We start from the raw sequence: 26,874 nt of genomic DNA on the forward strand, positions 1-26,874 counted from the left end.
TACAACATCGGTTACTTATTAGTGGTTTGGGAAGGCCAATTTAAAATTTTCTGATCTTACTGTATTGAAATTCACGGCCCTCATGTTTTCCACATTGACTATGTGAATGATGAAGTAAAGTCAATCATGTATTTCCTTTCCAACTGGGCAGAAATCAAAATTTTGAAAAGTGTTTGGACTACTGACTTTAGATTTCTTCTAAGGCAAGAGTATAGGTAATTTTTATTCCCTGATTAGGAGAAAAATGGTGGAAGAGGGCAGGGTTAAGAATTAAGATTTCAAGAGCGTGAGAGTTAGACGACCAACCAGAGTTCCTAAGGTTCGGTGCCTGTAACTGTCGCCGCCGCTTAAGCCTGTCAAAGCAGTGGTACGGCTGCTGCCCTCGTACTTGCTACCTCTAGAAATATTCTTGCCAGTAGTGGCGGCAGCGGGACTCAATTACCCCCTTTTCTCACTCTCTCCAGAAGCTCCAGATGGCGTCTTCTGTGGGCAACGTGGCCGACAGCACAGAACCAACGAAACGTATGCTTTCCTTCCAAGGGTTAGCTGAGTTGGCACATCGAGAGTATCAGGCAGGAGATTTTGAGGCAGCTGAGAGACACTGCATGCAGCTGTGGAGACAAGAGCCAGACAATACTGGAGTACTTTTATTACTTTCATCTCTACACTTCCAGTGTCGAAGGCTGGACAGATCTGCCCACTTTAGTACTCTGGCAATTAAACAGAACCCTCTTCTGGCAGAAGCCTATTCGAATTTGGGGAATGTGTACAAGGAAAGAGGGCAGTTGCAGGAAGCAATTGAGCATTACCGGCATGCATTGCATCTCAAACCAGATTTCATCGATGGTTATATTAACCTGGCAGCCGCTTTGGTAGCAGCAGGCGACATGGAAGGGGCAGTACAAGCTTACGTCTCTGCTCTTCAGTGCAATCCTGATTTGTACTGTGTTCGCAGTGACCTGGGGAACCTGCTCAAAGCCCTGGGTCGCTTGGAAGGAGCCAAGGCATGTTATTTGAAAGCAATGGAGATGCAACCGAACTTTGCAGTAGCTTGGAGTAATCTTGGCTGTGTTTTCAATGCACAAGGGGAGATTTGGCTTGCAATTCATCACTTTGAAAAGGCTGTCACCCTTGACCCCAATTTTCTGGATGCTTATATCAATTTAGGAAATGTCTTGAAAGAGGCACGGATTTTTGACAGAGCTGTGGCAGCTTACCTTTGTGCCCTAAGCTTGAGCCCAAATCATGCAGTGGTACCTGCCAACCTGGCTTGTGTATACTACCAGCAAGGCCTGATAGATCTGGCAATAGACACCTGCAGGCGAGCTATTGAATTGCAACCACATTTCCCTGATGCTTACTGCAACCTAGCCAACGCTCTGGAAGAGAAGGGCAGTGTTGCCGAAGCAGAAGAGTGTTATAATACAGCTCTGCGGCTGTGTCCCACCCATGCAGACTCTCTGAATAACCTAGCCAATATCAAAGGAGACCAGGGAAACATTGAAGAGGCAGTTCGCTTGTATTGTAAAGCATTAGAAGTCTTCCCAGAGTTTGCTGTTGCCCATTCAAATTTAGCAAGTGTATTGCAGCAGCAGGGAAAACTGCAGGAAGCTCTGATGCATTATAAGGAGGCTGTTCGAATCAGTCCTACCTTTGCTGATGCCTATTGTAACATGGGAAACACTCTAAAGGAGATGCAGGATGTTCAGGGAGCCTTGCAGTGTTATACTCGTGCCATTCAGATTAACCCTGCACTTGCGGATGCCCACAGCAATCTGGCTTCCATCCACAAGTATTCAGGGAATATTCCAGAAGCAATTGCTTCTTATCGCACTGCTCTGAAGCTTGAACCTGATTTTCCTGACGCTTATTGTGATTTGGCTCATTGCCTGCAGATTGTCTGTGATTGGACAGACTATGATGAGCGAATGAAGAAGTTGGTCAGCATTGTGGCTGACCAGCTGGAGAAGAATAGGTTGCCTTCTGTGCAGCCTCATCATAGTATGCTCTATCCTCTTTCTCATGGCTTCAGGAAGGCTATTGCTGAGAGCCATGGGAACCTCTGCTTGGATGAGATCAGTGTCCTTCATAAACCACCGTACGAACATCCAAAAGACTTGAAGCTCAGTGATGGTCGACTGCGTGTAGGATACGTGAGTTCTGACTTTGGGAATCATCCTACTTCTCATCTTATGCAGTCTATTCCAGGCATGCACAATCCTGATAAATTTGAGGTATTCTGTTATGCCCTGAGCCCAGATGATGGCACAAACTTCCGAGCGAAGGTGATGGCAGAAGCCCATCATTTCATTGATCTTTCTCAGATTCCATGCAATGGGAAAGCAGCTGATCGCATCCATCAAGATGGTATACACATCCTTGTAAATATGAATGGTTATACCAGGGGTGCTCGAAATGAACTCTTTGCTCTCAGGCCAGCTCCTATTCAGGCAATGTGGCTGGGCTACCCTGGGACCAGTGGCGTGCTTTTCATGGATTATATCATCACTGATCAGGAAACTTCACCTGCTGAAGTTGCTGAGCAGTATTCTGAGAAACTGGCTTATATGCCCCATACTTTCTTTATTGGTGATCATGCTAATATGTTCCCTCACCTGAAGAAGAAGGCAGTCATCGATTTTAAGTCCAATGGGCACATTTATGACAATCGGATTGTGCTGAATGGCATCGACCTCAAAGCATTTCTTGATAGTCTCCCAGATGTGCAGATTGTCAAGATGAAATGTCCTGATGGAGGAGACAACGCAGACAGCAGTAATACGGCTCTTAATATGCCTGTCATTCCTATGAATACTATTGCAGAGGCAGTTATTGAAATGATTAACAGAGGACAAATTCAGATAACAATTAATGGATTCAGTCTTAGCAATGGACTGGCAACTACCCAGATCAACATTAAGGCTGCCACTGGAGAGGAGGTTCCCCGTACCATTATTGTAACCACCCGTTCTCAGTACGGGTTACCGGAAGATGCCATTGTGTACTGTAACTTCAATCAGTTATATAAAATTGACCCATCTACTTTGCAGATGTGGGCAAATATTCTGAAGCGTGTTCCCAATAGCGTACTGTGGCTGTTGCGTTTTCCAGCAGTAGGAGAACCTAATATTCAACAGTATGCACAAAATATGGGCCTTCCCCAGAAGCGTATCATTTTTTCACCTGTTGCTCCTAAAGAGGAACATGTTCGGAGAGGCCAGCTGGCTGATGTCTGCTTGGACACTCCACTCTGTAATGGACACACCACAGGGATGGATGCCCTTTGGTCAGGGACACCCGTGGTGACTATGCCAGGAGAGACTCTTGCTTCCCGAGTTGCAGCTTCCCAGCTCACTTGTTTAGGCTGTCTTGAGCTTATTGCTCAAAATAGACAAGAATATGAAGACATAGCTGTGAAACTGGGAACTGATCTAGAATACCTGAAGAAAATTCGTGGCAAAGTCTGGAAGCAGAGAACATCTAGCCCTCTGTTCAACACCAAACAATACACAATGGACCTAGAGCGGCTCTATCTACAGATGTGGGAGCATTACGCAGCTGGCAACAAACCTGATCACATGATTAAGCCTGTTGAAGTCACTGAGTCGGCCTAAATAATGACTGTGTGCACAGGAGAATTACCCTGTACCTGAGCCTCAACCTTCTGGGGGAAAGGGAACTACTTTTTCCTTATCTGTACAATACCATGCTGCAGATGGGTGACAGACAATGATAAGAAATAGCACAGCCAGACTTGCTTCCTGCATGATCACGATCACGATAGGGAGAGACACAAGAGATGGGAAACTGCTGTTGCACAAGGAGTCTCCATAGAATTTTGCAGCAGCCAGGTGTCTGGAAGGTCTGGAAGGTAAGTCTGGAAGGTCTGATCTCCCTTGGTCTTCCATGGGATGGATGGTTAGTGTGGAAGGGAGATAGAGATTGCCCAGCCGTTTTGTGATTATCATGGATTGATTGAGTCTTCTGAATTAATATTTTTCTTTATATTTTGGGTATTGGAGCTTTTAAAAATGTTTGGTTTCGGGTATTTGTATTCATGTGAAGTGTGTATGATTCTCTTGAGATAAGCTTTTAAGCTAAAATATTCCTTGTTTTAGTTTCTGAACTCTACAGATAAATGGGGACTTTGCTGGTGTAGTCTTTTTATAGGTTTTATAAACCACTTGAGCCTATATCAGTCATTTTAGTTTCTGACATAATGTTTGGAACTATCAGTGCTTTGTTGGTTTATAGATGATGGCTTAAATTCTTTTCCTGGTCCGTTTCCTTCTTCCCTTCCCCCCACTTTAAAAATTCTCCTGTAACTTGGCTAACAAAAAACCAAGTCTGATTCAAAACCTCCCAGAGTGTTTCTCTTAACCGCATCATCTGGTGCCAAATGAAGATTCTTAGGAGCGATTATTAATTCTGAAGGGCACAGTTGTGGTACTGTCACTGATGATAATAATAATGGATTTTTGGCCTAGAGTTTTGACCTATTTCACCAGTGTTTTACCGTTGGCTGCCCCTCTATGCTGCTTCCAAAAGTGATAGTGTGTGTTAAGATTTTTACTTTCATTTCTAATGTTTGTTTGTTTGTTTTAGTGAGTCCTGTTCTTCCTTTTTCTTTCAGCAGAAATGAAATCCCAGGTAAGTATAAGTATTCAAATATTTGATCAGTAAGTCACAGTTATCTCCAGTACATTAAATAACTTTCATCAAAAAACATGTTATAGGTAAAAAGCTCTGAAGGACCAGCTATGTATATGATAATTATGTTTCAGACCTTCTAGGGTATTATAGATAATAACTTGTCTTCTGGACGTGGTCTTGAAGTCTTTATGGATTCAGTCTCAGTAGTAGCGAACTGCACTGCTACTTGGTTTGGAGTACAAATTAGACTTTAGCCCTCCTGGAGGTTGAGTTTTTGGTATTGAAAACCATAGGAATGAAATTATTGTATTTCAACAAAGGATCGAGCGCTTGAGGCTTAAACAAGGCAACATACGTGTGGGAAGCAGTCAGCCTTGAGGGCAGGTAAGGACATGCCAGGCATGCGGCCGCTGCTCGAAGGGACTGTCCCTACTTGTTCCCCTCCTTGTTCCATTCCATGGGAGATAAATCACCAGGGCCCAGAGGTCAGAAAGAATGTAAAATGAGACAAGCAAAGCTGTCTCCCCCCTGCACATGCAGGTTATTTTTGATGCTTCTGGGTTTATGGGTTTCCTCCCAGGGAAGTTAACCTTGAGCCGAGACAGTCTGTAGATAATGTAAACCACCATCTGGCAACCTTCCGATTTCTAGGCTAGATAATCTGCAACTGTAGCATAATAAAATTTGCCTTGCAACCATCAGTTGTCTTGGTCCTTCTGACCCCATGCGTCGGTGCTACTTCAGTTCCTTACCCCTTCCCTTCTGACCCTGGGCGGTGAGATCCTCTTTCTCCGGCTGGTCCGCGGCAAGTGGCACTCGAACAGGGACCTGAAGCGTGAAGGCAATTAAAAGAAAAAGAAAGTGCAGGTAAGAGAACCCTTATGCAAAATATGTGTGGCCACCAGTAAAAGTGGAACTAATAGAGGCATAAGGCAATAGTCAGAAGTAAAATAAGATGGGGCAAAAGGGCTCAAAGATGTATGAATTATTTGCTCAGGTTTTACTTTCGATGCTTAAAGCTCGGGGTAATAAAGTTTCTACCTCACAGTTGACTGAATTTTTACAGCATATCCATGGTGTATCTCCCTGGTTTCCTGATGGCGGCTCTGTTGGCATAGAAATCTGGCAGAAAGTTGGAGAAGATTAAAAAATTATTACAAGTCTCGAGGGCCTACTCATACTCCTGTTGTTACATATAGTTTGTGGAATCTGATAAAAAATATGTTTAGATTCTTCTCATGATAGTGTTGATTTGAATGTAAAGTCAGAAAAACATAAGCCTCTGACAGAAGGAGAGACTGTATTATCAGCTACTGTGTCGCCACTTCCTAAACCGAAAGAGCTAATTAATTTAAATATTTTAGATGAAGAGGAACATTTTGACTTAACGGATGAGGCTTGTAAACATAAAAGAGAGAAATATCCTGAGGATGATTTTCTAATGGCTGTGATAGATAAGTCAGTGAAAAAGCTGCAGGTTAATAAGGACTGTCTTCCTCAAAAATCCACATCTGTAAAAATGCTGAGTCCCTTGCAGCGCGCTGTACAAGGAGCAATAAAACGAGGAGAAGATCCTATTTTCTGTTGTCCCGTCATAGAAAGACCTGATCCTAATAATCCTCAACAAGCTACTAGGGGGCATCAGGCTCTCCCTTTGAAAGTTTTGAAAGATTGAAAATGTGCCTGTGCTCAATATGGGCCCACTGCTCCTTTTACTACTGCTATGGTTGACAGGAGAAGCTCTTCCCCCCGCTGATTGGAAGTCTATTGCACGAGCTTGTTTAAATGGTGGAGATTATTTAATATGGAAGTTTGATTTTTATGAACGGGCTGCTGAACAAGCAGACAAGAATGCTGCCCATAATATTCCAGTTGATTATCATATGCTGATTGGGGAAGGACAATATCTTTCTTTACAAGATCAATTAACTTATCCCTTTGTTGCTTATCCTCAAGTAAATCATTTGGCATTACAAGCCTGGAGGAAATGACCTTCTACACACAAAACTGAGGATCTTTCAACAATTAGACGGGGACCTGATGAACCATATGCTGATTTTGTAGATAGGTTGTCACAGGCGGTGGGGAGACTCATTGTGGACGGACTCACTGGTATGATTGTAGTTAAGCAACTTGCTTTTGAAAATGCTAATAATGCGTGTCAGGCTGCGATTCGACCTTGGAGAAAACGGGGAACATTGGAGGATTATATTCACCTTTGTGCAGACATTGGGCCTACTTATATACAGGGTGCTGCTGTGGCTGCAGCATTAACTAAAGTGGGGTTTAAAAACAATCAAAAGAAAACAAAGACTTGTTTTAAATGCGGAAAGGCAGGTCATTTTGCTAGAGAATGTAGATCTTTTAATTCTAACCCTAGTCCTTCCTTCCCTACTCAGAAACCTCCAGATGGTCAGAAAATCCCTGGTTTATGCCCTAAATGCAATAGGGGAAAACATTGGGCACAGATTGTTGCTCAGTGGCCCACAAGGATGGGCCACCACTGTCGGGAAACTCCTCCCGGGGCCTTCCCCGGCCCCAACAAATAATAAGGGTAATGTCTGTGTATCCTCCTCAAATTATCAATCAGACATTAACCAAAAACAAAAACATACAATATGCTCGCTCTCCAGAGCAACACCAGGAAGCGCAGGACTGGAGCTCAGTACCTCCGCCCGATATGTATTAACTCCTGAAATGGGTCCTCAGGCCCTCTCTGCAGGCATCTGTGGACCTTTACCCAAGGGTTTGATGGGACTATTATTGGGAAGAAGTAGTGTCACCATGAAAGGTTTAACTGTTATGCCAGGAGTCATGGTTTCTGACTACGAAGGAGAAATAAAAGTCATGGCACAAACTATTAAAAATATAATAACTATTTCTCCTGGTGATAAAATTGGACAATTGCTACTTTTGCCCTTTGTACCTCATGGACAAAGTTTACAACATCAAAAGAGAGAAACAAAGGCTTTTGGATCGTCTAATGCTGCCTACTGGATTCAGAAGATAGGGAAAGAACGTCCAGAAATGAAATGAACCATTAATGGAAAGGTTTTTTTCAGGTTTGTTAGACACTGGAGCTGATGTCTCTGTTATGACGCAGATACACTGGCCTAAACGTTAGCCCATTAGTCCTACTATTACAGAACTTCACGGAATAGGACAAAGTTCTTCTCCTATGCAAAGCAGTCAGTTTTTTTTATGGCAAGAAAGTGAGGGCCATTCAGGATATTTCCAGCCTTATGTTTTGCCTGGGCTGCCTTTAAACCTCTGGGGCCGAGATATATTAAAAGAAATGGGAGTATTACTTTATAGTCCAAACTCTCAAGTCTCTAATATGATGTTGGATCAAGGATTTCTTCCCACAAAAGCGCTGGGAACAAATCAACAAGGAACTGTCTATCCTATTGATGTGAAAATAAAATATGATAGACAAGGTTTGGGTTTTTCTTAGGGGCCTTGGATTCTCCTCCACTCACTGCTGATCCAATTATTTGGCTGACTGATGACCCTGTATGGGTGGACCAATGGCCCCTCTCAAAGGAGAAATGAGAAGCTGCAGAACAATTAGTACTGGAACAATTAGGGCATTTAGAAATTTCCAGTAGTCCTTGGAATACTCCTATTTTTATTATCAAGAAAAAATCTGGAAAATATAGGTTATTACAGGATCTAAGAGCTGTTAATAAAACTATGCTAATAATGGGAGCTCTTCAACCAGGCCTACCCTCTCCAACAGCTATACCACACAAGTATCATCTTTTAGTTATAGATTTAAAAGATTGTTTTTTCACTATTCCTTTGTTTCCTGAAGATAGAAAACATTTTGCTTTTAGCTTGCCTGCCTTAAATTTTAAGGAACCCATGAGGAGATTTCAATGGAAAGTATTGCCTCAGGGCATGGCAAATAGTCCTACATTATGCCAAAAATATGTGGCTCAGGCCTTGACTCCTGTGAGAAAAAGGTTTCCATCGTTATATCTCATACATTATATGGATGATATACTTTTAGCCACTGATAATATTTCTTTATTAGAGACTGCTTTTCAATTTTTACAACAGTCCTTACAATCATTTGGCTTGGTCATTGCCTCAAAAAAAATTCAAAGACAATCTCCATTTTTATATTTGGGAAAATATATTGATAACACTACTATTAGGCCTCAAAAACTGCAAATTCGAGTTGATAATTTAAAAACATTAAATGCTTTTCAAAAATTACTTGGCGATATTAATTGGCTAAGGCCTTCCTTAAAACTTACTACTGCTCAATTACAGCCTTTGTTTGATATTCTTAAAGGTGACTCAGATCCTTCTTCTTCACGCTCTATGACTCCAGAAGGATTTCAAGCTTTACAAATAGTCAATAGATCTATCAGTTCTACACAATTAACTAGAATTCATACTCACCTTCCAATTTTCTTAATAATTTGTCCAACTCCTCATGTGCCTACTGCCGTCTTATGGCAAACTGTTGGAATTATTGAATAGATTCATATGAAAACTACACCCTCTAAAGTTATTAACCCTTATTATGAACTTATTAGTAATTTAATAATGCAAGGTAGAACTAGATGCTTACAACCTATAAGTATAGAACCTTCTCAAATTATTATCCCTTATTCAGTTAGTCCACAAAATTGGCTTTTTCAACATAGTAATGAATGGGGTCTTGCTCTTGCAGGATTTTCACGTACCTTGGAATGCCATTACCCTGCTGATAAATTGATCCAATTCAGCAAACTTAACTCATATCTTTCCTTCTATAATTAGGCAACAGCCTGTTCCTCATGTACCTTTGGTTTTTACGGACGGTTCTTCTTCAGGAGTGGCTACTGTAATCATTGACGACGGAACAAACCTCGTTAAAGAAACTTCCTTGACTTCAGCTCAACGTGTTGAACTGTATGCTGTCATTATGTCTTTTAAACGTTTGCCTTCTATATCTTTTAATTTGTTTTCTGATAGTAAATATCTTATTAGCTTGTGATTTCTTCTGGAGACTGCGAGCATAGGACATACTAATGACCCTGAATTACCATCCTCTTTTCGTTTGTTTCAACAGCTTATTCGTTCCCATGATGGTCCTGTTGCAGGTCTGTATATCCGTGCTCATTCTAACTTGCCTGGTCCATTGACTAAACTTAATGCGACTGCAGACGTTTTAACTCGATCTAAACGTGATCTTTATCCTGTACATTTTCCTCCCAAGAATAGAGTTGAAGTTACTCCTCCTCCTCAATCTCTTTTCCCTAAAGCAGGACATGTCCCAATTTACCGTACTCCTCCTTTCCGTTCGTCATGCTGTCAAGAATGGCTAATATACTGCATTCATTATCTTCATACTCTTGATACTCATGGTCCATGTCCTGGACACCCTCATATTATGGTAAGTTATGATCAAACTGCTTCACAAGCAGCACAGCAGTTGCACGCTTTACACCGTCAGTCAGCGGCTACATTACACACACAATTTTCCCTTACTGGTGAAGCCGCCCCACAAATTGTTAAGCAATGCGCACAATGCTTACCTCACCTTCCTGTTCCACATTATGTTGTTAATCCTCGTGGATTATTACCTAGACATTTATGGCAAATGGATGTTACTCATATCCCGTCTTTTGGGAAATTACAGTTTGTTCATGTCACTATCGACACGTATTCTGGTTTCCTCTGTGCTACAGCACAGACCGGAGAAGCTACTAAACATGTTATCACTCATTTATTACACTGTTTTGCTTTCATGAACCTTCCCAAAATTATTAGAACAGATAATGGGCCCGCTGCTTTTGCAACATTTTGTAATTCATTACAAAATTACCCATATTACAGGCATTCCATATACCCCTCAAGGACAAGGTATTATAGAACGTGCAAATAGATCTTTAAAGCTAACTATTGAAAAAATAAACGGGGGAATTGTATAGAACAACGCCACATAACCTTATAAATGATGCTCTGTTTATTTTAAATGTTCTCACTGTTGACAAATTTGGCTGCTCTGCAGGGGGAAGGTTGGTGGCTGAGCCAAGATTGGCCTCTCAATCTCCGGAGGTCCTCTGGAAAGATCTGTTAACCAGCACTTGGCGTGGTCCTGATCCTGTGTTGATTTGGGGACGTGGTCACGTGTGTATCTTTCCCAGATCAGCGCCTGGACCTCGCTGGCTTCCTGAGTGCTTAGTCAAGCAAATAGATGGCTTGCCACAGCTCACCTAGTTCAGAAGATGAAGAAGCTCTGCACCTCTCCCGAAAATTTGACAGTGTTGATTGAGAAAAAGAAGAAGAAGAGGAGACCACTTCCCAGGACGACTCAAAGGAGTGATGTTCCAACTTGGGGACAAATTAAACAACTGGTTTCACGAGCTCAAGAGTCAGTGAAACAACAGAATAATCCTGTTACACCTGTAACTTTATTTTTGGCTATGTTGGCAACCATTTCATGTGTTCCCTCTGTTAATGCAGCAACTTACTGGGCCTATGTACCTGATCCTCCACTATTACAACCCATATCTTGGTCTGAAGCAGAGTTTCCTGTATTTTACAATGATAACTGTTTATGGGCCTCTTATTGGGAATATAAAACAAATCAATATGTCTGTAAATTATACTAACTGGTTTAGTACCCATCCTGTCTGTCTTAGCCCATTGAATCTGGAAACTGGATGTGTAAAGGCTATTAGTTATGAGCATACAGATGTTTATGAGGGAACGGATCAATCAATTAGTTTGTCAGGCTCTCCAGGCATCCTTCGTTTTACAGGAACCAACATTACTCTTACATGCCAGGCTACCAGCCGACGAGAGGATCTTAAGGATACCATCATTTGGTATAAAATGGGCAAGCTATTAATATTAGAGGTCAAATCTCATAGGCCTCACCACTTAGGGATTCCGCTATTACTATAGCCAAGGTTACAGGTGAAGATTCAGGAAATTATTTCTGTATGAAGCGTTTACTTGGAGGACAAGGGATACTTATAGCTGGACATAAGGTTACTATGCTTAACAGAAAATCAAAAAATCAATTGCCTCCCCTTATGACCGTTAACTTTCCTGGATCCAATTTTGAACGTTGCAATGCATCTTGGAATAATAACCAAATATGGTGTACTATAGATTATACCAAGCTGTCAATTCTTATCTCTTCTTTTCCCATCATAGATAGGTTTATCACATTTCAAAAGAACTGGGATATATGGAAACTAGCTCTAACTTATTCCAATACACCTGTTATAACTTGTGTTGCTCCTCCGTATACACTTTTGTTTGGTTCTATTAACATTGGTAATTCTTCCAAAGGAGGATATAATATTAGCTGTGTTAATTGTATTTTTAGCAGTTGTATGTTCCCTTCTGCAGGAACGCAATCTGTGCTTATACTAAAGCAACCCATGTATGTTATGGTGCCTGTACATCTGAGAGAACCTTGGTATGAAGATACTGGAGTACAGGCATGGGTGGAACTCTCTAAAGCCTTGCAGAGAAGGAGACGCTTTCTTGGGTGGCTAATAGTAAGTTTACTTGCCTCGGCTGCTCTGTCTGCTACTGTGGCTACTGCCGGTCTTGCTCTTTCACAGAGTATTCATCATGCTCACTTTGCTAATCAGTTATCTCAACATACCAGTCTTGCTTTATCTTTACAAAGTCACATAGATTTACAGATTAATAACAAGTTAGATGAATTTAAAAACGCAATTTTGGGGATTGGAGATCAGATAGAAGCATTAAAATTGAGGATGCGTTTAGCTTGTCATGCAAAGTATACATGGATGTGTGTTACTCCTTAAAAGTACAGTGACTATTTGGGAATGGGAAAAAGTAAAAATGCATCTGCTGAGTGTTTGGTCAGATAATAATATTAGTCTTGATCTTAAGAAATTAAATGCTGAAATTCAGGGTATACAAAATACACATCTTGATGATGTTTCGCCAGAAGATGTAATTCAAACTTTACTGGATCATTTAAAGTGGTTAAACCCTCAGTCTTGGATTACTGGAAGGTTGTCAGGATTTATTACCCTGGCCATAATTTGCCTATTATTGATAATAATCTTCTCATGTCTGTTTCGTATCCTCATGCAACAGTATACTACTCTCGGCACTAAACTTCATGGAATTATTTTGCAGCAAAAGTTAAAAAATAAAAAAGGGGGACCTGTGGGAAGCAGTCAGCCTTGAGAGCAGGTAAGGACATGCTAGGCATGCCGCCACTGCTCGAAGGGACTGTCCCTACTTGTTCCCCTCCTTGTTCCATTCCATGGGAGATAAATCACCAGGGCCCAGAGATCAGAAAGAATGTAAAATGAGACAAGCAAAGCTGTCTTCCCCCTGCACATGCAGGTTATTTTTGATGCTTCTGGGTTTATGGGTTTCCTCCCAGGGAAGTTAACCTTGAGCCGAGACAGTCTGTAGATAATGTAAACCACCATCTGGCAACCTTCCTTTTTCTAGTCTAGATAATCTGCAACTGTAGCGCAATAAAATTTGCCTTGCAACCATCAGTTGTCTTGGTCCTTCTGACCCCATTCGTCGGTGCCACTTTAGTTCCTTACCCCTTCCCTTCTGACCCTGGGCGGTGAAATCCTCTTTCTCCGGCTGGTCCGCGGCACACATGAATATATGTTTTTGTCTTGCTGTACTGCACCTGTGCTGTCTAGTAACATATTTTGTCTGCTAATAGTGTTCTAGATTATGTCTTTCCAAAGCACTGAGGCAGTGCACCTGTTCTGTAGTTGCAGCTGATGCCTGAATGTAGCCTAGTTGACAAATTATTGATTAATAAGAACTTGAATTTCTGAAAGATTTGTACTGTTAACCAAAATCTGAGCAAGGAGTCTCAAATGTAATTCTTAGCCAGAATTACATGTTAATGAACCATTTAACAGTGTGAATCAAGGAACATCAGTGTAAGGATTTCTTTTAATTTATTTTTTACCTGCTTGAGATATCAGTTAAAGTTTGCCAGCTTGGTTGCAGATGAACGGACGTTTGAAGTTCACCAAACTACTTAATGTGGGATAGGATAATAGACTTCCAGCGCCCTCAAGCCTGTGACCTTGCAGCCATTTTACATAGCACATCCTCCTCCTATAGGGATGAACCTTTCCCTGGCCCGAAAAGTAGCAGCTCTGTTGAAGCTTTGCTTATTGTAACAGGCTTTTGTTTCCAGGTTACATGTCTGTGGAAGACTTAATTCTGAATAGAGATATAGATATTACTGGAAACTAATTGTTTTTTCTATTATACTCTGATTTATCAAAAAAGTAAAACATTTAAACTGTGCTACAGAAATTCAGAAGTTGTCTTGCAATCTTTAAACAATAAATGAATGAGTTGCCCTTAAAAAAAAAAAAAAAGGATTAAGCAGTTAAGCTCTTGGTCCCACATCAGACAAATTATCCTTATACCTCCTGTCAATATTGTTAACAGAGACTGTTATTTTATTAATCCTTATGATCCCGTGATTCTTTCTTTCATGTTTCAGGGCACAGCAGGTGAGAGAGTGGATTTGTTAAGCTGGGTGGGTTTATCCTTCTTTTATGCGTTCATTCAATTTTATGTTCATTTACTTATTGTACACACATGGCAATAGAAGCTGCTAAAGCAATCATTGCTATTCTGCAAAACAACAAGGCACAGAAGCAGATGTCTTATTTCTGAGATTTCTCCCCCCAGGATTTTTATGATTAAAGATCCTTTCCCCCCACTCCCTGGAGAGGACAAGGGGCTGCTCGCTGGAGGTTTTTTAATGACTTGGGGAAAGGCTCAAATATCCCCCCATTATGGTAATCCACCCCAGGGGCAAACCACACAAGAATATTATGAATTTATTTTATTTTTCTATCCTTGCAAAGGTAATACTCAGCTCATTAGAATATGAAAACTATACTGTCAAATTTCAGAATTACATGGATGAAGAAAATCACCAAAGTGGCATCATATCACGTGTGTTATAGTTGTATTTACTATATTGACTATATTAACTATGTTGTGTTAACAATATATTGTATAACTATATATTGAAAAGGCAAAATGCTGTAACTTATTTCAGAGAAAATAATTATGTTGGCAAACCCCAAATTGTACACTGTAGACAGGTCCTAGGAAAAGAAGATTTAATTCATAGTGGACAAGAGGTTAGCTTCTGTTTTCAGCCATGTGCTATTTCAAGAATTAAACGTCATGAATAATACAGGATATAAGAGGAATAGTCTAAAGACGGAAAAGCACATTTTGATTAGGAAAGAGAATTTATGGCTTAAGTCTTTTTTTTTTTTAAGGAAAACTGCCTTATTACTATGAGATAAGAAAATTGTTTCCTTCTTTTCTTCCTTGCTTTCTTCTTTTTCTTTTTTTTAACCTTTTTAATTTTGGATATTTGACCTCTAAGCTGAGATGACTGAAAATGCCTCCTCTGGGCATCAACCTTTTTGAAAGACTTTTTCCCCCTCCCTAAGGGCTATTTGTCTCTTGGAGGCATTGCCTACATTACTCACCAAGAGGCAAGCATTTGTCCTTGCACTAAATGCTGACATCTCCTGATAAGAGGGAAGCTGCAAAGTAGAAGAATTGAAGGTCAATATGTTGATAGTGGTCTCAAGAGCATTGATGTACATTTGTGTATTGGGGAAGGGGAGAGAAGCTTGAGAGTGGGCCAGTGGGGAGGGGTAAATATTTTGTGATGCTGTCTACCTATGGGCTTATAAAGTTTACAGCTGCATTAGGAGGACAAGCATTACCATTAGCATGAAAAGTAGGGCAGACCTCAGTTGCAAAAGCTTCTAGCCATACACATAGGGCAATACGTAAATGATACACCTTATTGCATTCACCCATTCACCCTCCCCTGTTCATGCAAATTGGAAATTTCAGTCCATTTCAGAGAAGTAACACAACTATCGATCATTTTCCCTGGCACGAATCTTCCTAGAGCTCACGCACTAGCCCATGTGTCTTAGATTTAATATCTGATCACTAGCTGGATTGAAGCCAAGAGGTGGTTCCCAAAGTTGCTGCACATTAGAATCACCTGGGGAACTCTGAGCCCTCCCTGTGCCCAGGCTCCTCCCTAGACCTACTGAATCAAAATCTCTGGGGCTGGGACCCAGACACCAATGTTTTTCTTAAAAGCTCTTTAGGTCATTCAAATGAGCAGCAAAGCTTGAGAAGCAGCCCAATAACGGGAACAAACTTATTTCACACAGATAAAGTGGGGCAATTCATATGTTAAAAGAACATGAATATATGTCCATGCCTCTCTCACGCTTTGTCACAGTTTACCCTTCCCCCTCCCCATATCCTCAAGTCCGTTCTCTAGTAAGTCTGTGTCTTTATTCCTGTTTTACCCCTAGGTTCTTCATGACATTTTTTTTTCTTAAATTCCATATATATGTGTTAGCATACGGTTTTGTCTCTCTCTTTCTGACTGACTTCTACACTGTTGGTGGGGATGTAAATTGGTGCAACCACTATGGAAAACACTATGGCAGTTCCTCAAAAAGCTAAAAGTAGAGCTACCATATGATCCAGCAATCTTACTCCTGGGCATATATCTGGACAAAACTATAATTCGAAAACATACATGCACCCCTATGTTCACAGCAGCACTATTTATAATAGCCAAGACATGCAAACAACCTAAATGTCCACTCACAGATGAATGGATAAAGAAGATGTGATATATATAAAATGGAATACTACTCAGCTATAAAAAAGAATGAAATAATGCCATTTGCAGCAACATGGCTGGACCTAGAGACTATTATACTAAATGAAGTAAGTGAGAAGGAGAAAGACAAATACCATATGATATCACTTATATGTGGAATCTAGAATATGATACAAATGAACTTATCCATGAAACAGAAACAGACTCACAGACATAGCACACAAACTTGTGGTTCCCGAGGGGAAGGGGGAGGTGGGGGAGTGATGGATTGGGAGTTTGGGATTAGCAGAGGTAACCTATTATATATATGATGGATAAACAACAAGGTCCTACTGTATAGTACAGGGAACTATAGTCAATGTCCTGTAATTAACCATAATGGAAAAGAATATGAAAAATTATATATACGTATAACTGAATCACTTTGTTGTACAGCATAAACTAACACAACATTGTATATCAACTATACTTCAGTAAAATAAATTTTTAAAAAAGGAAAAAAAACATGAATATATATATATACATATATATATATTTCTTTTTTTCCTCTTTATTCTGTTTGTTTCAAATAGGCTTTTTTTTTTCCTTCTGCAAAAAGCGTTATTGTTTCCATTTGGTCCAAGGCTTGGGAGAGGGCTCCAGGGCGGTTACAGAGCTGCCTAGTAGCTGCAGAGCAAGGCTTCAGGCAGAAGCTCTGATGCCAGAGGGGCTCCTCAGAGGCCGCTGGACTTCAGAGACTCCTGTTTGTGCTCGAGGGTGAGCCTTTCAAAGAGATACTCGCCCAGCACAGCCTGCGGACCAGCCAGCCTACGGAGGTTGGTCAGGTGGTCGCCCATCTTCTTGATGAGTTTCACCTGCTCCTCCAGGAAGCGGCTCTGCAGGAAGTCACAGAGGTGGGAGTCTGCGCGGGCGAAAGCCAGGGCGCGCAGATGTGATAGTGCCTGGTGCAGGCTCTTCTCCCTAAGAATGGCGGCTTCCACAGCGTCCTGGGTTTTACCCCACTCATCTTGAGAAGGCTTCCGCGCATCCTGGAAGAGGGCGCGGCCACAGCCCTGGTTTTGCATTTTCAAGAGACGCTGCGCGCCCTCACACTTCTCCTCAGCCAGTTGGCGAAAAATGTGGCCCACACTGTCCAGAGTCCCATCGTTGCTGTCGAAATAGAAGCTCAGAGAGAGGTAAGTGTCCCCAGATGCATGTTGAACAGGCGGTGGACGGCGGCCTCCACCTCGATGGAATAATTCTGACGCACCTGGGAACTCGTGGTTGATCAGTGATAAAGAGCTAAGCTCAAAAAACGGTGTTGGCCTGTCCTGGAGGCTGAGGATAGCTGAGTGGCTGATTCCAAAGGTTGCGACAGGAAGAAAGGTTGGAGGGTGGTCGGGGGCTGGAGCAAGGAGCGTCCCTGGGTCTGTTCATTCCAAACACTGTTGAAGCAAAAGACAGAACTGCAGGACTGCCGAGCGCACTGCCTCAAATAGGCTTTGATATAAATGAACCAGAAGTCCAAGCAAGGACAAAACTTACCCTTCCCCCCACCAAAATAGCTGGCGATACTAGAATCTAGACCTGGGAAGGGATTCTTCCATTACTTTCTGAACATTCCAAGCCACTAGAGCAGTGGTTCTCAAAGTATGGTCACCTTGTAACCAAGCAGTACCCTATGGGGCCTTCCTAGGACAGACCCATCCCCCATATCCTCTGCTGTAGTTCCTCTCTGAAGTACTCAGATAATAGTATCTCAGGCATATTTCTTGAGTTTTCAGATGCTAAAAACCACCACCCAATGGAAGAAATTAACTCCTTGATGATCATGAGCACGTAGCCCCCAGACCTTCTGGCACCTAAGGATGGATAATGTTACCTGCCCTGTGGCCTCCACATCAACCAATCAGAGGATTGTGCACGAGCTGATCACATTCCCTGGGACGTCCCTCCCTCACCTGGCCTTTAAACATGCTTTGCTGAAATCCTTTGGAGATTTCAGGGTGTTTTGGAACTCGGGCCACCCCTCTCCTTGCTCGATCCTGCAATAAACCTTTCTCTGCTCCAGACTCCAACCTTTAGGTTTGTTTGGCCTCACTGTGCTTCAGACACACGAACCTGCATTCGGTAACAACCTGACCAGTTTTACCAGCGTCCCCTGATAATGTGTCAGATATTCAAGTTTTAGGGCCCTGTCCCAGCCCTATGCAATCAGCAACTCTGGTGGGGCTCAGTGATCTCTGTTATAACAGGCCCTCCAGATGATTTTTATTCACCTTAAAGTTTGAAAATATCTGCATTGTCAGCTGGCCACAGCGTCCACCAGCAGGTGAAGGGGAGTGGTGCCTGGAAAAGATAGGGACCAGCCAAGGCAAGTACAGCAGCATTTGCCGTGGTGGTAATGGAGAATGCCTTTTCTCCACTGGTTGGCACAGACTAGGATCTGGGAGCAGTGTCAGGGTTATTTAGGATGCTTTACATTTCAATGTAGAGGGACCGCTGTCCTGGTTTGCCAGGGACTTGCCCTGTGTGAGCACTTAAAATCTCATCCCGGCAAACCCCTTAGCCCTGGGTTTGAAAAACGTAGGGAATAACATGAAATTTAGGGGAAACATGATCTAGGTTTTGGGCAAGTCACAAGTGCTAATTAAAGCTAAGCAAGTATGGACAACACTAGCGTTCTTTAGCCCTTTGCGGGGAGGTAAATCTGATTGGGTGAAAGGACTTATTGTTAAGACATCTTTGTAGAAACATCCCCTTCTGCTTAGTCCGCTGGTTCTCAGTTCTGGCTAGACATTGGCATCGTCTGAGGAGATTTAAAATGATTTTATTGGTCTACGATGACCAACCGTCAGTGTGAGGGTTTTTAAAAAGTGCTTCAGATGATTCTAATGCACAACCAAATTTAGGTGCCACTGCTTAAGCTTTTGAACCGCTGCTGCATATTTTCACCTCATCTTCCTATGAGAATATCCAACTGTAGTTGAGGTTTGTTTTTTTTTTTCTTTTTCTAACTGTCTTATTATAAGATTTACTGTCTTAAATAAGGTTGAATGTACAGAAAATCTTGCTAGTCCATCTGGTATAGCTGGATACTTAGAATAATATAGTTAAGATATATACCATTTAAGTATTGTGACAGGCCTTTTTTTTGAAATTAACATATACATTGAATTAGTATGTTCTCTTTTGAAGTTGTTATGTTGGGGAGCTATACCCCTAATTTGCCATTGCTAAATATCTGGACACCTCTTATTAGGAATTGCTTTTAGAAATCTTTAGGGATTAAAACCAAGATTGCTGTATTATTTGTACTGGAACCACAAAAACCTCACAGAGTTCCCCCGCTGTACCTTCTACCCCCACTCTAACCCTTGGCAACTTCTACTCTGTTCTCCATCTCCACGGTTTTGTTATTTTAAGAATAATATGTAAACATAATCATTAATTACTTAATCTTCGGAGATCGGCTTTTCAAAATTTTTCCCTCGGCATCATTCCCTTGAAGTTCATTTCAATTTTTGCGTATATTAGTAATTTGTTCCTTTCTGTTGCTCGGTAGTATTCTATCATAAGATTTTATCACAATTTGTTTCAACATTCATCCACTGCAAGACATTTGGGTAGTTGCCAGTTTTGGGCTATTATAAATAAAACTGCTATGAACATTTATGTGTAAGTTTCTGTGGGAACTTAATTAAGTTTTTGTTTCTTTTGGATAAATGCTCAAGAGTACAATTACTGCGTTGTAGGGTGAATCTACTTTTAGGATTAAAAGAGACTGTCAAGCTGTTGATCAGAGTGGCTAAACCATTTTATTTTCCCACCAGTGATGTGATATAATTTTTCTATGTACTCGCCAGCATTTGATGTTGTCACTATACTTTAATTTTAGTTACTCTCTGACATCTCATTATGGTCTTAATTGGCATTTCCCTAATGGCTAATGATGCTGAGCATCTTTTCATGTGCTCCTTTGCCGTGTGTATATTCTCTTCCATGAAATGTCTGTTCCTGTCTTCTGCCTATTTTCTAGTTGGATTTTTTTAAGTTGTTTGGAGAGTTCTTTGTATATTATAGATACAAGTCATTTGTCTTATATGGGATTTTCAAATATGTTTTCCTACTGTGTAATTTGAGTTTTCATCCACTTAAAAGGATCTTCTATGAAGCATTTTTAACTCATTTTGATGAGATCCAATTTATCAGTTTTTGCCTTTATTGATCATACTTTTGGTGTCACGTCTAAGAATTATTCCCCCAGTTCTAGATGCCAGACATTTTCTCCTATTTTTTTTTCTAAAAATGTCCTGCTTTTACATTTAAGATTATGATCCACTTTGATTTAATTTTTGTGTAAGGTGTGGAGGTTAAGGTTCATTTTTTGTTTGTTTGTTTTTGTCGAGGGATGTCCAACTGTTTCAGTACCATTTTTTGAAAAGTCTATTCTTCCTTGATAGCTTTTGCACTGCTGTCAAAAACAAGTTATATGTATTGATGTCAGTCTGTTTCTGGGTTCTCTATTCCATTCCATTGATCTATGTATCTACCCTCCATCATTACTGCAAAATCTTGAAATTGGGTAGATTAATTCCTCCCATTTTCATCTTCCTTTACAAGTTGTTTTAGCTATTCTTCAGCCTCTTCTTACCATATAAATCTTAGAATAAGCTTGTCTATATCCACAAAAACCTTGAGGGCATTTTAAGAGTAATTGTGTTAAGCCTCTTAACTTGGGGAGAATTGACATCTTTATCATGTTGTGTTTTCTAATCCATGAACAAGGTATGTCTCCCTATTTGTTTGCGACTTAAAAATTTTTCTTCATCAGCATTTTGTAATTTTCAGTCTAGAGGTCCTATAAATGTCTTATTGGGCTTATATTTAAGTATTTATTTAGGTCAGTTGTAAATGGCATCACATATTTTTATTTAAGCTTCTACACATTTGTTATTAATATATAATTTGATAAAATTGTGGTGATCTTGTACTCTAAATCATTTACAAACTAATATTATTTCTCAAGCTTTTTGTGGATTCCTTGGTATTTTCTCCATTTAGATTATCATCTCATCTTCAGATACAGACAGTTTTACTTTTCCTTATTCAGTATAATAGGATATATTACTATTCAACATTCAGTAGGACATGTTCCTTCCTATGCAACGTAGTAGGAATAGTCCTTTTATCTTTTAAATAAACTTTTTAAAAATTTAACTTTTAAATTTATGTATTTATTTATTTTTGCTTTATTTTCTTACTAGAACCTCCAGTGATATATTTAATAAAAGTGGTGAGAGCAGATATCGGTGCCTTGTTTCTGATCTTACAGAGAAAGCATCCAGTCTTTCACAGTTAAATATCATGTCGGTATAGGTTGTTTGTAGATCATCTTTATGAGTTTCAGTATGTTCCTTTTCTATTCCTAGTTTGCTTGGAGTTTTTTTTCTTCTTTCTTTAAAATCATGAATGGGATTGGATTTTGTCAAATGCTTTCTCTGCATTAATGGATAGGATCACATGACTTTTCCCCCTTAATCTATTGGATATGGTGGATTACACTGTTTAATTTTCAAATATTTAACCAACTTTGCATAACTGGAATAAATCCCACTTGGTCATGGTATATTATTCTTTTCATATATTTCTGGATTTAATTTGCTAATATTTGGCTGAGGGTTTTTCAGCCAATTTCATAAAAAATATTGGTCTGTAGGTTTCTTCTTTCTATACTATCCCTGTCTGGTTTTGGTATCAAGGTAATACTGGCTTCATAAAATTAATTAGAAACTGTTCCCTCTACTTCTGTTTCTTATCAAATCATGTAAAATTGGTGTTAATTCTTTAAGTCTTGGGTAAAAGTGAAACATCTAAGCCTGAATATTTCTTTTGGGAGTTTTTAAATGAAAAACCAGTGTTTCTAATGGTTACAGGAAAATTGAGATTATCTATTTCATCTTGGCTGAGTTTTGGTAGTTTTGGGTGTAGAAACATTGGCCCATTTCATCTACATTTTTGAATTTATAGTGTAGACTTGTTCATAGTAACTTGTCCCTCATTAACCTGCAGGGTATGTCATGGTATCCCTGGTTGCATTTCTGATATCTGTGATTTGTGCCATCTCTCTGTTTATCTTTATCAGTCTTTCTAGATCTTTATTGGTTAGATTGTTTATTTCAAAGAACCAGCCTTTTGTTTCATTGATTTTCCCCCCTATTTTCCTGTTTTCAGTTCCAAGGATTTCTGTTTCATCTTTATTATGTCCTTCTTTCTGCTTGTTTAGTGTTTTTTCCTCTTCCTTTTTTACTATTTTAATATAGAAAATTAGATTATTGCTTTGAAATATTTTCTTTCCCAATTTAGTGCTATAAACTTCCCTTTCAGCATTGCTTTCACTTCATTCCGCAAACTTTGATCTGTTATATCTCCATTTTCTTTTATTCTATGCATTTAAAAATTTTTTCCTTGATGCTGTCTTTTTTACCCATGAGTTATTTGGAAGTGTGATGTTTAGTTTTCATGTGATTGAAGATTTTCCTGTTGTCTTTCTCTTATTGATTTCTAGTCTGATTCCATTATGGCTAGAGAACATACTCTCTGTGATTTTAATTCTTTTAAATCTGCTAATGTTTTTTTATCGCCCAGTATATGGTATATGAGTGAATGTTCCATGGACACTTGAATATGTATTCTGCTCTTACTGAGTGTGTTCTTTAAATGTCAGTTATATCCTGTTGATTGATGATGTTTTCAGTTCTTCCATATCCTTGCTGATTTTTCTCTCTGGTAGTTGTATAAATTGCTGTGTTGAAGTCTCAAATAATAATTGTGGATTTAAAACTTTCTCCTTTTACCTTTTTCAGTGTTTGCTTCATGCATTTTGAAGTTCTGTTGTTTGGTGCACACACATTTAGTATCACTAGGTCATCTAGGTGGATTATTTCTGTTATCTTTATGTAATGACCCTCTTTGCCCCTAATAATTTCCTTTGCTCTGACGTCTACTTTATCTGATATTAATATAGCCATTCCTGCTTTTTCTGATTAATGTTCACATGATATATCATTTTCATCCTTTTACTTTGAACTACCTATATCATGATGTTGAAAGTAAGCTTCTTATAGACAGTATATAGTTGGATCATGCTTGTGATTTTTTAATCTACTCTTCCAATCTCTGTCTTTGACTTGGTTATTTAGATCATTTTCCGGTAATGTAATTATTGCCATGTCAAAGATTTGGTCTACCATGTTATTTTTTGTTTTGTCTTTTACCTTAGTTTCTCAATCCTGTGTTTCCCTTATTTTTCCTCCTGTGGGTTACTTAAACATTTTTTAATAAGTCCATTTTAATTTAATTCATTTATAATCATTTGTGTATACTGTTTGTATAGTTTTCTTAGTGGATGCTTTTGGCATTACAGTATACATATGTAACTTACCATAGCCTACTGGAATCAGTGTTTCTTTACTTCAAGTGAAGTTTCAAAATTTTACTTCCATTTAGGTCTCTTAATATTCCCCAGTTTTAAAGTATGATTTTTTGTAGTATTTCCTTTCTCTACATTGAGAACCCCATCAGATGGTGTCATCATTTTTGCTTTGACCATCATATAGAATTTAAGAAACTCATGAGGCTAATGATAGTCTCTTATATTTACCCCATTTGTTTTCACCCATTCCATTGTTCCCCTTTTCTTTCTGAAGTTCCCAGTCTTCTGTTATTGTTTATGTTTTCATAACAGTAGGTGATATCTTGGATTTCCAGTGCAACTGGATATGAGTTTCAGGAAACACTGAGCCTGGCTCACTTAATGCTACTGAGTTGGAGGGTTTGTATATGTTGGGCCTGTTGGCACAGCAGATGCTAGCAGATTAGACTAATGTTGATGGGACTAGTGCCACAGGAGGATGGGTTCCCATTCAGGCTATGCTGCTGCTACAGTAGATCAAGTCCCCCTCTACCCCAAGTGTGGGGCAGTGACCTGCTGCTGTCACTGCTTTGTATTAGGCTCCTTTTGCCTCAGGTGTGTGGTGGGATCCCTTGGAAGCTGCTGCTGCTGCTGCTGTCAATCACAAGGTTAAATTCATTTCAGAAATACTTAAGTATAAATACATAGCCTGGCTCTTGTAGGACCTCTGTATTTTTTTTATTGCTTTTATACAAATTATCCCAAATTTAGTGACTGAAAGCAACGTAAATTTATTACCTTACAAGTCTCACATTGGTCTCAATTGAGTAAAGTAAAAGTGTTGGCAGGATCGACAGATGAATGGATAAAGATGTGGCACATGTATACAATGGAATATTACTCAGCCATAAAAAGAAATGAAATTGAGTTATTTGTAGTGAGGTGGATCGACCTAGAGACTGTCATACAGAGTGAAGTAAGTCAGAAAGAGAAAAACAAATACCATATGCTAACACATATATATGGAATCTAAAAAACAAGAAAAAATGGTTATGAAGAACCTAGGGGCAGGGCAGGAATAAAGACACAGCCATAGAGAGTGGACTTGAGGACACAGGGACGGGGAAGGGTAATCTGGGATGAAGTGAGAGAGTGGCATGGACATATATACACTACCAAATGTAAAAGAGCTAGCTAGTGGGAAGCAGCCACAAAGCACAGGGAGATCAGCTCTATGCTTTGTGTCCACCTAGATGTGTGGGATAGGGAAGGGAGGGTGGGAGGGAGATGCAAGAGGGAGGAGATATGGGGATATATGTATATGTATAGCTGATTCACTTTGTTATGAAGCAGAAACTAACACGCCATTGTAAAGCAATTATACTCCAATAAAGATGGTTAAAAAAGAAAAAAAAGTGTTGGCAGAGGTACATTCTTTTCTGGAGGCTCTTAGGGGTGTTTCTGTTCCCTGGACTTTATCCGCTTCCAGCGGTCACTTGTAGTCCTTGACTCAGAGTCCCCTTTCTCCACCTACAAAACCCAAAATGTTGCATCTCTCTGATTCTGCTTCTATTAGGACATCTCTCTCTTTCTCTTTCTACAGTTGGGAATGGTTTTCTGCTTTTAAGGACTCATGCAATTAGATTTGTTCCATGAGGTAATCCAGGATAATCCTTCTATCTCAAGGCCTATAACTTCAGTCATATCTGCAAAGTCCTCTTTACCATGTAAGGTAACATATTATTGGGTTCTAGGGATTAGGGTGAGGGCATTTTTAGGAGCCATTATGCTGCCTACCACACCCTTAACAAGTGACCTTGAGAAAATTACTGAGACTTTAAAGCCTTACTTTCCTCAAACATAAAATGGAAAGAAAGATAACTAGTTAATATCATGAAAGTGAAACAGTATATATGAAATCAACTAATTCAAAAAATAAGATTTCTTCTTTTTCTTTATGATTGGCATGATTCTCAGAGTTCAGTTACTTGAAGAGTTACTTTTTTTTAAACAGAACTAAGGCATTTCAGGGTTCAGGTGCTGTAAGAGTGTCTGAATTATCTGAGTAGCAATTAGCTAAGCACAGGTGTAAAGCATTTGATTTACTCCCTGGTGTCCTTTATCTTCTCATCCCACTAAATCCATATCCCTTGTCTAGCTCCAGCCAGTAGAGTCAGAGCTTGTTTTACTGTTTAACTAAAGTTCAATTTAAATTTGCTCTACATCTCCAGATTCTCAGCCCTGGTTGCATATTATAATCACCTGGGGAGATTTCAAGACCTACTTGATGCCAAAGTTTTACCTTTCATGGATATTTGAGGAGGGACCTGGAATGAAATGCTCTAGCTTATGGTTTGGGGGCCAAATCATAGTCTACACTGAGCCAAATCATTTGCGAGATCACCTCTAAAAAGCAATTTATCTGTGGTGACTGATGCTCTTCCTTTGTCAGTATGCTTGTCCCTCTTTGGGGGAAAAGAAGAAGGGGAAAAAACCCCCAGCGGTTGGGCTGCCTGAATTATAACCTGATGCTGTGGAATTAGTGTTGGCTCAGAGCGCACATCTTCGGATACCCATTCTCTCTCCTGCTTCCTTGCATGAGCTTATATCCTTGGGCAGTTTTTCATCCACCACCCTCTTTTGCTTCTAATCTTAGCAAGTAAAATCTCTCCTTAATGAAACAGCATTTCATGAGACTTACTGGGAGCATAGGTCTGTTCCAGACCTATCCTATGTTAGCTAAAGCAGATATAAGTGATGTATTTTTGGCATTCATCCTTGTGGGTTGGAGAAAGACAGAATTTTATCCTTTAGGTGTCATATGACTGGGCAAATGGGCTCATTCCCTCTATTGCCTACCATGTAAAATACTGAGGGTGTTACCTCTAGAAGGTATCTTCTAGGTATCAAAATAGCTCAGATAAGTCATATTTCTCAGTAACAGGTGACAAAACTATGGCTTAGGTGGTGAATTTTCCATGTCAATTTGTCTGGGCCACCATGCCCAGTTATTTGGTCAAATATTCTGGATATTTCTGTGATGGTGTTTTTGTGTTTTTTAAAATTTTTATGTTTTATTTATTTATATTTTTGGCTGCATTGGGTCTTCGTTGCTGCACGTGGGCTCTCTCTATTTGCAGCAAGCGAGGGCTACTCTTTG

The 26,874-nt window shown here is 39.9% G+C and overlaps 2 pseudogenes; one reads left to right on the top strand and one right to left on the bottom strand.

Annotated features, from left to right (window-relative positions):
• The first annotated feature begins 372 nt into the window (after positions 1-372).
• On the top strand, positions 373-13,154 carry LOC115850719 (UDP-N-acetylglucosamine--peptide N-acetylglucosaminyltransferase 110 kDa subunit pseudogene; annotated as a pseudogene).
• A 3,880-nt stretch (positions 13,155-17,034) lies between these two features.
• On the bottom strand, positions 17,035-19,703 carry LOC138842389 (ferritin light chain pseudogene; annotated as a pseudogene).
• Between the last annotated feature and the right edge of the window lie 7,171 nt (positions 19,704-26,874).

This window comes from Globicephala melas, chromosome 17 (assembly GCF_963455315.2).
Source record: "Globicephala melas chromosome 17, mGloMel1.2, whole genome shotgun sequence".
In the NCBI taxonomy this organism is placed as follows: Eukaryota; Metazoa; Chordata; class Mammalia; order Artiodactyla; family Delphinidae; genus Globicephala; species Globicephala melas.